Source organism: Podarcis muralis, chromosome 6 (assembly GCF_964188315.1).
Source record: "Podarcis muralis chromosome 6, rPodMur119.hap1.1, whole genome shotgun sequence".
NCBI lineage: Eukaryota > Metazoa > Chordata > Lepidosauria > Squamata > Lacertidae > Podarcis > Podarcis muralis.
The window spans coordinates 32,444,212-32,460,410 of NC_135660.1; the positions used below are offsets into that span (position 1 = coordinate 32,444,212).

Sequence of the window (16,199 nt, forward strand, 5' to 3'; positions counted from 1 at the left end):
GAGTTTGACCAAACTACGGGAGGTAGTGGAGGACAGAGGTGCCTGGCGTGCTCTGGTCCATGGGGTCACGAAGAGTCGGACACGACTAAACAACTAAACAACAACAAAAGGAAAAGTAGGACATTCTGGGATCAAATCAGAAATAGGGGCACTTGGAGGGTCTGCGTCAAAACTTTTGGGACGCACTGCTTTAATGTCAGAGGAGCAGCTATATGAAAGGGATTGCAGTCCTGTAAAGAACTGGCAACTTGGCTTGCCAATTCTGTATCTGCAAAAGCTACATTTTACTTGTCAATTCTTCAGAAACAAATGCTTAAATCAAGGGTAGAAAGGCTTGCTTAGTTGGCCCGTGTGTATTGTGTGTGTTTCACCTTTGTTCACCATCTGTCCCAGCTAAAACTGATGGCTGCCATCTGAGGAGGACTTCCTGATGTTCAGCTCTCTGTTAGATGATCCTGTGTTCTCCCCCACCCTCTTTTGCTAGGGGGGGTGGAATACCACACACGACAAAAGACAGCGGGCAGCCTTTGTGTGGTGCACACGTCCATATCCCCAAGGATCCTTTGTATTTGCACCCTTACTAGCCGCCTTTTGTGTTCTTAGCCCCCAGATGGTTTTCAGCAGCCACACAGCCCTTGTATATTCAAATTGAGTAATAGGTGATACAGTGTTTTCCAGGCTTTAAAACTAAATGGGCACTTTCAAGTTTTAAAAAGCAAGTGGGCACATTGGCCAAAACATCCATATTTGTGCAAAACTCAGTAAAGCAACTAATTTAAACTAAAGACTCAAGGAGATTATTAAGCATAATTGAAAGCCTTTTGTTGGAAGTAAGCACTCTCTCTCCCTCTCACATACACACACAAAAAAACTTGTGATAATGTAATAATCTGTGGTTCAGGAAATACAGTTCAGTAGGATAGGTTGAAATAAAATAACTCTGTAGGTCTTATTTGCTATTCCAGATATATTGTATTTTGATTGTTTGTTTTACTGGCAGTACATTTGCAGGAATCAATCTTCAAGACTATTTATGTAAATGTATTCCCTGATATTTTAAATCAGCTATCATGGTCGCTCACAGTCTTTGTGTATCATTTGGTTTAGGCGAGCAAAAACAGTGCCAGAGAAGATTGATTTGCTAATCATAAAACTTTGTTCTCTTAATTTTTGACTCTATCCCAGTATACATCATGATAATTATGAAAAAAAAATCAAACCATATTAATCAAACTCAGATATAGCAGCACTTTTGTTTGCATGATATTTTGGCAGGAAGATAATTAAATAAATAAACCAAGGTCAGTGGACGGGCTTGTGGGAAGCTGAGTAATCTTGGATCTGGGCCACACTGAACAAAGCCCTCAGGGGGATTATTTGCAGAGTCTTGCAATATGTGTGCGTGCACGCACACACACAATATATATATGGCAAAATACTAACTGAATGTTTTAAGATGAAGCAGCTGAAATATGTAACCTGACTCCAGTAATATGCCTCTGCTACAATGAAAACGTCCATGGAACTAAAGCTGGTTCTTACTCTTGAATCCCTAAATGGCTTAGCTACAGAATACTTAGGGACTGTCTCTTTCCATATCATCCTGCCCCCTTCCAAAGAAGCTTGTTTGAGTGGGACAAGAAGGAGGCCCTGTCATGGCTACACCTTGATTATGGAACATCTTGCCCCATGAAGTACAATTGGACCACTATCATTTTCAGTCTGTTATATAAGACTGTTCAGGTTTGTGGGGTATTAGGGGAGGGTTACTACCTCTGGTAGGGACACGGGTGGTGCTGTAGTCTAAACCACTGAGCCTCTTGGGCTTGCCGATCAGAAGGTCGGCGGTTCAAATCCCCAGGATGGGGTGAGCTCCCGTTGCTCTGCCCCACGTCCTGCCAACCTAGCAGTTTGAAAGCACATCAGTGCAAGTAGATAAATAGGTACCGCTCCGGCGGGAAAGTAAACAGCATTTCTGTGCACTCTGGCTTCTGTCATGGTGTCCCAATGCACCAGAAGTGGCTTAGTCATACAGACCACATGAACCGGAAAGCTGTCTGTGGACAAACGCCAGCTCCCTCGGCCTGAAAGTGAGATGAACGCTGCAACCCCATAGTCGCCTTTGACTGGTCCTTTACCTTTACCTTACTACCTCTGGTGAGGGACACATCATGTCCATCTGGGGTAGTTTGCCCACCTTTGGTCCCCACCCAATACTCAACTCTCACTGGTGGTTCCTAGAAGCTCTCAGCCTGTGACAGGAGACTCTTTTTTGCTCAGGTATTTCAATGTGTTGGATCTTCCTTCGCAGGGTTCCATTCTTGGTTTCTGGCTTTTTCTGATTTTACTGAGTTCACAGGCTTTATGGAGGCTGCTTCTAAGATTTCATATTGCTTTCTTTTTTTACTGTGCTTTCTTGCATTTGTTATTTTAAATTGTACGCTGTCTTGGGAGTTTTGTACTAAACAGCAGCCGATAATCTTCCCAAGCAAATAAATAAATAAAACAAGGTGATGCATAAGCTGTTCTGAGCTCCTTGCAGGAAGCAAAAGAAATATGAGTAAGCAAGGGAGAATGCAGTCGGTTTTTTTAACTTGCTCATAGTTAGGTGCTATACAGAGCTGTGAGTGGCTGGGGGGATATAATGATGAATTGTTGCAGGCATTTGTGTTTCTGTTTATGTAGCACAGGAGACAGTGCTTAATGAAGGAAATAAAATTTTAGTGAAGTGATGTGAACTGTGGCTTATTCAATATTCTAATTAAAGAGTTCACTTTTTCATGACCCAGCATAGTGGAAAAATGTCTACTGAATCTGGAAGCTTGGGTGGAAGTCTTTTAATATGAGTTCTGCTATCCAAATCCACATGGCTGATTAGCTCCCCATTTTTCTGGATCAGATATCATGAGTGAAATTGACACCCAGCCAATTTTCTTGGGAGTGACACTGATTCAGATCTTAGGAAATGGGTCTTGCAAATCCTGACTAACTTAACCCAGAGCACCTTAGTCTGTTTTTACTACTATATGGTTGCAGAGTGGTACTAAGTCTCCTGTTCAGTGACATTCTCCATGTAGGACTGAGAAAATGTTAGCTGTGGGATCATAGAATCATAGAGTTGGAATAGACCACAAGGGCCATCGAGTCCAACCCCCTGCCAAGCAGGAAACGCCATCAGAGCACTCCTGACATATGGTTGTCAAGCCTCTGCTTAAAGACCTCCAAAGAAGGAGACTCCACCACACTCCTTGGCAGCAAATTCCACTGTCGAACAGCTCTTACTGTCAGGCAGTTCTTCCTAATGTTTAGGTGGAATCTTCTTTCTTGTAGTTTGGATCCATTGCTCCGTGTCCGCTTCTCTGGAGCAGCAGAAAACAACCTTTCTCCCTCCTCTATATGACATCCTTTTATATATTTGAACATGGCTATCATATCACCCCTTAACCTCCTCTTCTCTAGGCTAAACATGCCCAGCTCCCTTAGCCGTTCCTCATAAGGCATCGTTTCCAGGCCTTTGACCATTTTGGTTGCCCTCCTCTGGACACGTTCCAGTTTGTCAGTGTCCTTCTTGAACTGTGGTGCCCAGATTTGAGGGAACTATTTTATCTTGGTACTTCTGAATACAGTGGTACCTCGGGTTACATACGCTTCAGGTTACATACGCTTCAGCTTACATACTCTGCTAACCCAGAAATAGTGCTTCAGGTTAAGAACTTTGCTTCAGGATGAGAACAGAAATCATGCAGTGGCAGTGCGGCGGCAGCAGGAGGCCCCATTAGCTAAAGTGGTGCTTCAGGTTAAGAACAGTTTCAGGTTAAGTACGGACCTCCGGAACGAATTAAGTACTTAACCCAAAGTACCACTGTAAATAACTCAATTCCTTCTGCAGTACAATTCTTAAAGATTCAAGCATCTTCTGGGCAAGGGTTTTCACGATCCTACTGGCCATGGAAGAAAACAACAGATATTTATAAGGACACAACCACTGCCATTTCTCCACAGATTCCGACGGTGTGAGGGAATCATAGAACCATAGAGTTGGAAGGGACCCTGAGGGTCCTCTAGTCCAACCCCCTGCAATGCAGGAATCTCAACTAAAGCATCTATGACAGATGGCCACCCAACCTCTGCTTAAAACCAGCCAGGCTGCCCCTCAGTACTCTCTCCTCTTCACTGCAATCCTGTTGTTTGTGTGTGTGCATGCCCTTGGTTAGGAATGGCAAACCATTGATCATGCTGGCTGAAGGTGATGGAATTTGGGAATCCAACAACATCTGGAGGGCCACACACTTTTCATCTCTGCTACAGGTGCCTTCACAGGCCTCTCAGTTTACCGTGGTGTTGTGCATAGGCTCATTCTGGACTGCACGTCAAGGTTTTGCAGAGTACATTCCATCACTTTTTGGACTCTTGAGCCACTCTTTTGAATACTGTAGGTTTTTTTTTAAAGGAAAAAAAAATACAGAATGTATGGATCCATTCAATACTGATTCAATCTACTTTTCTGGGAGCTCTACATTTGCCTGAACTCAGTGATATTATGCTTCCAGTGTGTTGGAGGAAAGGGAGCCCATCTTTTCTGCTAAGCCGTGTACAGAATGGATGAAACAGGAGTTGCAAAAATGCTTTCCCCACTTTACATGGAGAAATAGTTTTATATTAGCATCCTTGATCCACGGAGAAATCAAATTACGTTAGCTGAACCTGACATAACCTTAAGGACTGCAACTTTGATGAGAGTGAGGCATGAGCAGAACGTAAAAGGAATTGTGAAGGCATTTTTATTTTACTTTGGAATGTTTCCTGTAAACAGTCAGGAAAACAAATATTTGGTTTGTACCTGCTTCATTGCTGGGGCTCAAAAGAGTTTATTATGTGCCAAGGCTTGCAGGCCTGTTGATATCATAGTCTGATTTTTCACACAATGACAAGCACTGTTTATAAGGCAACTGGGTTTTTTAAAAATAATAATCACAAATCATTTCTCGAAAGATTACACATTATGAACTTGGCTACAGACCTGAAAGCAAGACAGCTCTTCCTAGAAAACGAGAATGAATCTGGCCGACATTAATTAAGTTATCATGGCCTGTACTGCTTTTATGATACCTATATTTGCAATGTATTCGGAAAAGCAATGAACCATAAAAGCAAGAGATTACCTACCATTCTTTTCTCAGTTTCTTCAAAAGACTAAGACAAAAATCTGAAGCTGCCTTCACTTAGGCCATATTCATGCCCTACAATTAAAACACATGACTCCCCCCAAAGGATCCTGGGAAATGTAGTTTAAGGGTGCTAGGAATTGTAGCTCTGTGTAGGGTAAATCACGTTTCCCAGGATTCTGTGGAATGTGATCTATATTAGTCACTGCGATATATGGGAAAAATATGGTTTCAGGAACACAAATGGAGGACTGGCTTTTCTTGAAAGGTGTGCACACACTCATGCTCATGTACACACAATGTTTTTAGGTACATCCATGTGCATTAAGTGCATATGGGATGTTTGTGCACTCATGTTTCTGTGGCTCGTTCCATGCATTACACAGCAATAAAACCAAGTTTGCTACCACGTATCCACTTGGCAGGAGCGGGTCAGCCAATTCTGGCTGTCTTGTGAATGTATCTTGCATGAATGTCCATATTGGTATGCATTTCCTATCAGAATTCTGTGAGGAGAGCTATCAGTGTCAGTTTCCCTGAGGCAATACCTTTTGAGGCTTGACAAAGTAGTGTTGATAACCCATATTGTTCTGGATATCCATCTTAATGGGAGCTAAGATGACCCAAACTGTGATAGGTGGAGATGATTCATGCTTATTCTGATGGCGAGGACAAGCCAAAAGTCTGTGCAAAAAATAAATTAAAGGAAGCAGCAGCAGTAGACTACATCAAAATAAGAAAAGGATAAAGTTGTGCTTTTTGGAGCTCTGAAGGAGCTGGCTGTTCCCCTAGAGAAGACCTGATGTGGGTGCAATGAACTTCTGTGGACTACATTTCCCTTCATCAGGTGTATGAAGTCTTATCCCGACTATGTAACACTATATATACAGTGGATGGAGGGAGTTATGCACAACGAGATCAGAGGGAAATGCAATGCAGTAAGGTAATAATTTACATTATTAACAGCAGCCATTCCTGAAACAGTTGTTGTTGACAATAACAGATACCTTGGCATTTGTAAACTAATTTATTCATGTATTGTGATCAAAACCAAGCCACAATTGATAGCACTGGGCATTTGGATGAACTGTAATTCTGTGATTTTGTGGTGCAATCTCCTTGAGGTTTTTAGAATCCATAAAAAGCTTGCTGGAATGAAAAAGCCTTTAGGGACCATTTAAAAGCCACCAGAGGGGCAAGTTAAATTATTGGGCAGGAACTCCACAAGTATAGAGCCACCACTGAAAAGTCCCTATTTCTGCTATGTACCTACTTGACGAACGTTAGTGGTCTGCCCAAGAACAGAGCCTCTGGGGACAATCTTGGGCAGTGGCAGTGCGCTGTCGATTATGCTTCTTTTGCCTACTTGTCCTGCCAGTGATTTTTTTCCTTTTGAACATATACTCTCACAAAAATCCCTTAGCAACACACAGAGAGAAAGAGACACACACTTCTTTCTTCCCTTTACACACATATACCACATCTCTTTCAAAATCAGTCGCTTTGGCAGTGTTTCTGTGTGAGAAAGGTCAGGTTCTGAAGAAGTTGAAAATGGATAAAGCTACTGAGAGTATCGCTGATCCTCTTTTAAGGAGAGTTATGTAAGTTGTCAGAGGAAGTGTTTGGATTTTATATACGCTGTCATAGCAGCTTTCCACTTTAAGTGAAGCACATACCATCTTCAGTAATGAAATAATGGTTGTAGCGCAGACAGTTGCTATATTTAACACGCTGGGGATAAACCTCGACAAAAGTATGTGCTCTTTTCGGCAGATGATAATATCCTGGTTGGGGGCCTGCACGAAAGCTTTCTATTTACCACATTATGCTATAATGTAGAAGTTAAACAGTGTTTCATTAGGGCTCATTTTTTAAAAGAAAAAAATGGTAAGAAGATCAAACCTATCCATTCTGAAGGAAACCAGCCCTGAGTGCTCACTGGAAGGGCAGATCCTGAAGCTGAGGCTCCAATACTTTGGCCACCTCATGAGAAGAGAAGACTTCCTGGAAAAGACCCTGATGTCAGGAAAGAGGGAGGGCACAAGGAGAAGGGGACAACAGAGGATGAGATGGTTGGACAGTGTTCTCGAAGCTACCAGCGTGAGTTTGACCAAACTGTGGGAGGCAGTGGAAGACAGGAGTGCCTGGCATGCTCTGGTCCATGGGGTCACGAAGAGTCGGACACGACTAAACGACTAAACAACAACAACAGTTATTTTTCATTGGCACATCAATTAGCATAAGAAGAGCCCTGTTGGGTCAGGCCAATGGCCCATCTCGTACAGCATCCTGATCTCACATAGCCAATGAAGCAGATACCTATGGGAAGCTAACAAGCAGGACTTGAACCCAATAGCACTCTCCCCACTTGCGAGTAGTCCCAGCACCTGGTATTCAGAAACAAAATGCAGTCGTATCTTGGATACCAAACGCCTTGGTACTCAGACGTTTTGGCTCCCAAACGCCACAAACCTGGAAGTGATTGTCCTGGTTTGCGAACGTTCTTTGGAACCCGAACGTCAAACGGGGCTTCTGTGGCTTCCAATTGGCTGCAGGAGCTTCCTGCAGCCAATCGGAAGCCACACTTTGGTTTCCGAACATTCTGGAAGTCGAGCAGACTTCTGGAACGGATTCCATTCGACTTCCAAGGTACAACTGTATAGGTTTCTGATGTACTAGTCTGTAACACTGAAGGGAATGTATACTTTTCTCTCTGTTTATCAATAAATAAGTACAATACTGACTTTAAAAAGTAGGTTTTCATTAAAAGATTTTCCATAAGTAACAAAAGCTCATTCAGTGTCTCTTGTTTTCAAATCGTAGAATCCTTCATACAGGTCAACTGCAGTCAGGTTGAGACATTTTTGTTATAGGCAATGTGGGGTTGAGGAGGAAAGAGAAATGGGGAATGGGGAGAGTCGAGGGAGACACTAAACTTTCATTCTTTACATAGTACATGAGTGGATTTTTTTTCCAGCATCACATGGATACGCATCTTGTTTTTGTTGGTGCAAGAGATCAGAGGGTCCAAGTCGTAGTTGGTTGCAGCGTGTTTTGATTGTGTGTGAGCAGGGGGTGGGATGTTGCTGGGTTAAGTTAGTCATATTGATTCATAGAATCATAGAATTGGAAGGGACCCCAAGGGTCACCTAGTCCAGTGTTTCTCAACTTTGGGTTGCCAGCTGTTTTTGGACTACAACACCCATCATTCCTAGCCACTGGTCTTGCTAGCTAGGGATGATGGGAGTTGTAGCCCCAAAACAGCAGGAAACTCCAGGTTGGGGAACACCAACCCATTGCAATGCAGGAAATCTTACAGTACTTATTTCAATATATAACATGCTACACACAAGAAAAGCTGCTCTAGCCAAATTCCAGTGGCCGCAATGAAGTCATCCAGACACTATATATTATATTGGCCATGTAGTCAATTGTGTCAGGGTTATAATCCAAAGGCACGTGATGCAGCAATCTTGTTTAGGCTAATCAGGTTCTGGTCTCTGCCTGGATGGGAGAATGCCTGGGAAATGTATGAACATTGCACTGAGTTCAGTAAAAGAAAGGTGGGATAAAGGTAGAGTGAATAAATAACTCATTTGTCTTGATTGCATGGGGTTAGGGTTAGACTTCCATCTCTGTAATAAGACTTCTTCCACCTCTGCTGTCCTCCTGTGCACCCTCAGCATTTGGAAACCCTCTGGAGCTTTTGCATGGGAAGAGGAGAGGAAGGGGAAATCCTATTGTGCAAGGAGGACATCTCTTGCACAGCACTGGAAACAACACATGGTATTTTAGGTTTAACAGTATGCTGAACTATATGTTGATCTGAAATGGAGATGACTGAAGTAAATGAAAACTGAACTTTAGCAGAGTACCTATTGCTTTATGGAAGTCTATGAGAGCATTGAACATGACAATATTGCAAGGGTATGAGTCCTCTTTTCGATTAGCTGCTCCACACAATTGCTATAGTAGAAACACACTTGCCCAGAAAATGTATATTATAGCATAGCTAATACATACAAATAGTAAATAAATTAAGAAATAGCACTGCTATTTCAAACCAACTGCCTTAAAGATAGACTGGATTTAAGAGACTCTTAAAGGTGGTGGTGAAAGACAAATAAAAATAAAATCACATTTTTTTAGGGGGAGGGAATACTATATCACTGCTGATGAATTGTAATATCTATTTGCAAGGGAAGCACTCTCATGAAAAGAGGTGTTTTGAACCCCTGAAACTTAAAAACTAAAAGGACGGACCCAATTTAAATGAATGCAAATTAAGAAAGAACAGCTGTTCCACTTGTTGAGCTCCCATTATGTCCAGCAAGAGTGAAAAATAGCATCTATGCTCTTTCATAAAGCACAGACAAAAAGGGAGTACTCTCGGTCAGCTCAAGCCAGCCCAAGCCAGAGCGGCAAATGTCAAAAGGGTGCGTAGTACCCAGCTTGGTTCTTTTGGCACAGGAGGCTGAAAATCCCACACGCAGCTCTTCCCCGCCCTGGCAGTAAAAAATACAACGGTAATACATGCATCTGCTCCCTCTTCACCACACCTCAGTGTCCCCAAAAGCCAGAGAATAAATAACTCTGCCAAACACCCCATTCAGAAGACAAAACAAAACTGGATGTTCTAAAACAAAAAAAACCTTGGATGGCTAGTGACATAATAGACAAGCCACACCCTTGTAAGAACTCTCCCATGCGCCTAAAATTGCAAAAACCACCCCACCCCCCACCTTTCCAGAGGTTGACTCGCACCGATTATGCACAAGGGGTTAAATAATGCAGCTTCCCCGCCTGGTGTAAAACGACGGCCAGGGAACTCTGGTGTGGCGCGCAGGCAGGAAACGCAGCCTGTGCCACCGTTGGCGAGGAGATCCGCTGCCCTTTTGCAGCCTGTTGGTGTGGACTCGGGTGTCTGGGGCGCGCGCGTGCGTATGTGTACGCGCTTGCTTGCTTCTCTGCCTGTAGGCTAAATGGTCGTGTTTTTTTGCGGTTGGGGGGGAAGGTTAGAAAAAAAGAGAGAGGAGAGAGAGAGAAGGGGCGTCACCATCTGTTCTTAATTCCCTGGCCATTGGATTAGTAGCCTTCGGTGATGAGATCAGCAGGATCAGCTTTCAGGATGGGGCACCGGCCTGGCTTCAGCGGCAGGCTCTTCCCATCTGGGCTGTCTGTGTCATGAAGGAGGGAGGAGGAGAGGGAGGAGGAGGAGGGCAGAGGAGAAAGCGGAGGCACAAAAGCGACGGCAGCCTTTGAAGCAGCAGCCGCGAGGCGGGCGGGCGGGCGCGCGGGCCGGAGAAGCACCAGGACCGGCTCGCTCCCAGGCCACTCTTCCTTCTGGGGAAGAGTTTCCAGCGGGGAGTTTCCTGTCTGCGCCTCTGTCGTCTCCGGCGGGCGCGTGGAGCGCGGGAAGCGGGGCCTTGGCGCGAGTCGCCTCCAACTTCTCTCCAAAGTCTCCGCAGCCTCCCCCTCTTTTTTAGGGGGGTGGTGCGCGGAATATTAACCTGCCTGGATCCGTCTGGTGCCTCCGCCACTGTTCAGGGAAATGCTCTCGGGAAGTCCCAAGAAGATCTCGTGCTGTTGTTGTCTGTTGCCTTCCTAGAGGCTCGCGCGCTCTCCTCTCCTCTCCACCAGCATTCCTGGATTTTGTCTCGATCATCCGAAAAGACGAGAGAGAGAAAAGTAATAACCCGGGATCCAGCCAGAGATGCTTTTCTGGTCCCTTGGAGGTAAGTTTTCGGAAGAGGGGCCGCTCCCCGAGGCTGCTTTACGCACAGCCAGACTCCAAAATAGCCACGGCTCTGTTCAGCTCCAGTTAGTTACAAGGGGTGATGCTGGAGCAAAAAAAAAGGCTCGTTTTTGCGACTCAGGAGCGAAGGGCTAAGGGAGCAGTTCAGAACTTTTCCAGTCCTTGCTTTGGCGTATGTGATAATAGCCAACGCTGGCCATGCTCAAGAGTAAACTCATTGAAATCAATGGATTTAAATGTGCCCATTGATTTCAGTGGGTCTGCTTTGCGAATGACTAGCGTAGGCTTTTTTTTCCCATTAAATTTTTTTTTTTTGGTCTGTCCAGTCTTGTAGCAGCGAGCTAAGCAAACGGTTTTTCGGATAAATAAGCGCCTTATTGTCCCTGGCCAAGTGGTTTGTGACAGGCAGTCGCTGAAGGTTTTGTTAACAACTTCTCAAACGAGCGATTGTGAAAGAGTCCTGAGCGAGATTTGTGCAGTTGTCCTTAGCAAAAGTGAGGCAGGAGTTTTTCTCTAACGAATCAAAGCTAAGCTTGCTCTTTTTTTCTGGCGGGAGCGGGGTGGGGAGGGGAGAGGAAGGGTGACTTTTTAGATTTGTAGGAACTGGAGGGTTCTGAAAGGCATCAGTTCTGCTCATGCCTTTCCCAGAGATGTTCTGCAGAATTGCTGAAATTCCATTCAGAACGCCCCACATCTCATGCTATATTGTGTGGGGTTTCACATAAGACCCCTATTGAATTTCTCAGACACCAAATCTCATTCATTCTAGGAAAAGGAAGCGGGTGGTGGTGGTGGGGAAACAGAACAATATTCTGATTTTAGTACCTGTACCTTTAGGATAGCAAATAATTTTTTTGTGGGGGGCTGTGTGTGTGAGAGAGAAATATCCCACCTGAAAAGTTCTTTGTCCACAGATGAGCAACTGTTTTAATCTCCCATTTGATTACAAGCTGCAGTCCTTAGCGCCAATCAGCCTAGGCTCCCTCCTCCCTCCCTTTAAACAGTGCTTGCCTGCCCTCGGTGACAGAATCCATTCATAACGAGATAACACTGCATTGTGAAATGACTTATCCGGAGAGAAGAGACTGGCTGCTCCCAAAGGACTATTTTTCAGCCTTGCAACTGTTTTCATCTTTGTGTGTGTATGTGTGTGGAGGGGTAATAGATCTTCGCAGCTCAGACAGCCTGTAGCTTGTGATGCAATTTCGTTTATTTACTTTTTGCTAATGGCAGCAGGAAGTTGTGTGAGTATACACTGAGGGGGAGAAGATTGCTGCTGGTCAACGTAATTGTCATGGCTTCCATGAGAAATAGGCTTGTGGGGTTTAAAATGCAAGAATGGAAGCCATTCTTCCATTTGTGCCTGCCAGTGTCTCGTTGTTTGACCTAGGGCAACCTCTCTTTGCTCAGTTTCACCACTTGCACTTAGGGGAAAAATAATACTCCACCCCTCCTCTCGCAAGAGCACTGAGGCTTAATTTATTAATGCATGTGAGGCACTCTGACTTTCTCAGACACTGCTGAGGAGGGAGCCCAGTGGCTGGACTAGGAGCTGTGAAACGAAAAACCACAGCCCTGCATTAACTGTTTATGGGAAACAATGGACTCGGGAGTGGTTGCCTGTGCTCTCCCTGGACAATTGCTCCCAATGAATCTCATTATTTAATAGTTTCTTGCTACTTGGGATAATAATAGGTCTCCTACACGAATCCTGGTGAGATTGTTTGCATAGCAATGTAAAGTTGAAGATAATTACAGAAGATGTCCGTTGCTTGGGGCGCATGCATAATTTCCAGATAAGCAGCAGCCTTAATATCTTACAAGTAAATGGATACCAAATTACATGCAAAAGGGCACAGGTTCTGGATAATTGCAGTGTAGATAATGGCTATTTGGGTGGATGAGGAGGTGAGTAGTTTAGACTTCAGAGGAAAGCGTTAAAATGGAGGTTTTGGTTTACCTTAAAAGAAGTATGTATCATCTTGTAGCATAATGCTTGCTGAGTGAAAACTGTATCCTGCTCGTCCGTGGCATTCCTTATTAACTCTGCAGACTTCTTGTGGCACAGGGGCAGTATGAGCTTGGTGTAATGGATTTTCCATGTTCCAAGAGCAGGCGACTATTTCTGTCTCCTTTTCTTCCCTAGATACTGTTTTGTCCCACTTTGTGTAGGTCAGTGTCTAACTCCCTTTGAAAGGAAACGTCTTTGTGTCCTGTTTTTGCTGGTGTTCCATCTGCTGGATTTGTCATTCTTTGGAGGAGCAAGAGTTAATTCTCCTGTTCATGGCCTGTCTCCATATTAAAGCACTTTTACCCCACTTACATCACTGACCTGTAGGGTTGCAATTGACAGCCACAATAGGTTCACCACCTGTCTAAGCTGATCTGTGATTTATCTTTGATGTTCATGGGCAGTGATGTAGGTTTTCCAGAAACTTGGGATTCTTTGCCAACAGGAATGTTTGGAAAATGTTCCCATGCACATTAGGATCATTTGTGCTGGGAATCTTTCAGATTGCACTGGAAAATTTTCTGATATCATAGAGGTTGGGGGAGAGGAATCTATGACCCTAGATGTTGTTGTACTTCAACTCCCATCATCCCTAGCTAGGAGGGCTAATGCTCAGGAATGTTGGGAGTTGTAGTCCAGCAACATCTGGAGGGGCTATGCCCTAAAGCAGGCATGGCCAAACTTGGCCCTCCAGCTGTTTTGGGACTACAACTCCCATCGTCCCTAGCTAACAGGACCAGTGGTCAGCGATGATGGGAACTGTAGTCCCAAAACAGCTGGAGGACCGAGTTTGGCCATGCCTGCCCTAAAGAGTGATCTAATTTAGCAACTTTATTTTACTTGTCTTTCGTAAACAAACCTTAAAACTTGCAAACTGTTGAGCTTGCCTAATAAGCTGTTTGCAGTTGGTACCTATTACTTTGGCTTTGAAAAAGTAGGCGTGCTTGCATGTTACATTCAACAAGTGTATAGCCTGTGTACCTGTTTACACAGATAGTTGAACTGAATGTATATTACATGTACATATTCACATGTAATATTCAATGAATGTATAGTCTGTGTACCTATATTGTTCACACAAACGCTTGTGTTTAGAGACAACATGTACCTGGGCTCAGTGTCAACATGTGAACACCACAGAGTTGCCACCAGCTAATTTTGCTGTTCTTCTGGCATTCCTTATTTGCAATCTTTGTCCATGACAGACACATCACTTTAGCACAACTCCTAAGCTGTACTGTACATTCATTATGAATGATGATGGTAAGATCCCCCAGCTTCCATTCAACTTCTGAGGATAAAATGCTTTTCATGTGTTTAAAGTGAGGAGGGAGTATAGCTGGTGTTGCATCGGCTTAAGTTGGAATTCTCTGATACTGTGGAACTTGCAAATCCAGGCCTTAGGCCAGCAGAGCATAGAATTAACAGTGGCTGCCGCTCCACGGGGATCTATGGCCTCATTTTGTAATCAAGGAGCAAACCTTATTTCATTATGATTATTGGACAGGAACAAGGCCGCAATGTATTTAATACGAGGGCTGCAAAAATGAAGGATGTCAGTATACAGCAAGCAATTAGATTATCTGAATCAGCCTTCCCCAACCTGGTACTCTGCAGATGCTAGCTGGGGTTGATGGGTGTTGTTGTCAAAAACACCCAGAGGACTCCAGTTTGGAAGTTGAAGATGACATGGCTTATTGGCATTTAAAGCAGCTGAGATGTTGAGTTTGCACATTCTTCATGCCAGCTTTGGCTCCTGTGAATTTAACTTTAAAGGTGCCCTCTTGGATACATCTTGGCAGCAGGATTTGCCAGCTAGGTCTCTCGCCCACTGCTCCCTCTGCCCTGCAGTCCTGGCTTAACCAGTCCAGACAACTGCTTGTCATCTCTTGTTTCTTGGGCACACATGCTTTTCTCATTGTTTGCTGGCATGGGATTATTCCAGCACAAACCATCTGCTCCAAGGATGTGTGGCCAATACTTTGCTTGTTGTCTGCCACCCTCTTTGTGTCTATGACTTGCATTTTCAATTACTCTTATGTGCCTGCAGAAGTCAATCACCATCTGCTTGTCCTTTCATGAGTCTCTATTTTCCTCAAATCTTGATGTGTGTCCTAACTTCTGTGTTTCATTTTCCTCTTTGATGCAACAACTGTGCATTTTCAGCTTTTGCTATACTATTAGTGTAGAGCGGGGGCAGAGTTTAGAGTTCAGCATGTTCCACTTGTTTTTGCTCCCATTTTAGTGTTCTCATTCACCTTTCCCCCCCTTCATTGAATTTACATTCAATATATTCTGCCCCTTGCCCTCTGATCTTCTATGTTTTATTGTTCTTAGCACCATGCCGTGCTAGGTTACCTTTTAAAGAAGTTTCCCCTTTTTCTGCATTACCTGGGAGAAATTCTAACTGAAGGCAGTGGGATTTACTTCTGAGTAGACATGCATAAGATTACACTGAGTAGGATCACACTGTCCTTTCCTCCTGAGACATGGTGCCTGTTTGCTTGAAGAAAGGCATTGTACTAATACTTGTTTAAAATGTTTGTTGGTGGGCTGTTGATGGTAGGGAAGATGGTCTGAAAGGTCACCTTCAGTTACTAGAAGGGTAGTTTACCATAAAGACATTTGATGTTTTTTCAAGAATGTAAGTGTAAGTTAAAAGTTTAGGACAATATCTCATGGTGGGTACAAGCTAGCCAAGAATTATCTGGCTGGGCCCAAGGAATTGTTAATGCCTTGTGGGAGAAGATTGTGTCAAAGGCTTTGAAAGAGGCGATGCCATGACCCCTTCTGAAGAGGCCCTCCATGGACCTTGAGATATTGGACAGCCTCCACCTTGTAGATTATTTTTCTGGACAAAGTAATCCAGAGTGTGGTGGCCAGGTAACTGCAGGCACATCTGGATAAAGTGAATTACCTTGAGCCATTTCAATCTGACCTCTGGCCCAGTTTCAGCTTTGGTTGCCCTCTCTGATGACCTTTATCAGACAGAAAAAATACTAGCCCTTTGATTCTCCTTGACCTCTTGGCAGCTTTTGATACCATGGGGCATGATATCCTCCTGAAGTAATTCGAAGGATTGGTGGCACAGTGTTATGGTGCTTCAACATAGAGAATTCCTAGCAGAGAGTAGCATTGAAGGACTCTCCCCATAGCTTTTGTGCTGAGGGTCCCATAGGATTCCATTTATGAGGATTTGAAGTGTGAAAGCCAATGATACTTAGCTAGCCATTCCTTTTGACTCAGGAGAATCTGTAGATGTGCTGGA

The 16,199-nt window shown here is 44.0% G+C and overlaps 1 protein-coding gene across 2 annotated transcripts in view; it reads left to right on the forward strand.

Annotated features, from left to right (window-relative positions):
- SPSB4 (splA/ryanodine receptor domain and SOCS box containing 4) overlaps positions 1-16,199 on the forward strand; it is a 190,387-nt gene that overhangs the window by 100,664 nt on the left and 73,524 nt on the right. Inside the window, exon 1 of one of the 2 annotated variants that reach the window (XM_028731039.2) lies at positions 10,113-10,900. The exons of the other annotated variant lie outside the window; for it this stretch is intronic. The gene's annotated coding sequence lies outside the window, so the exon portion shown is untranslated. Of the gene's footprint in view, positions 1-10,112; positions 10,901-16,199 lie in introns of those variants that run through there. 2 annotated transcript variants of the gene reach the window in all.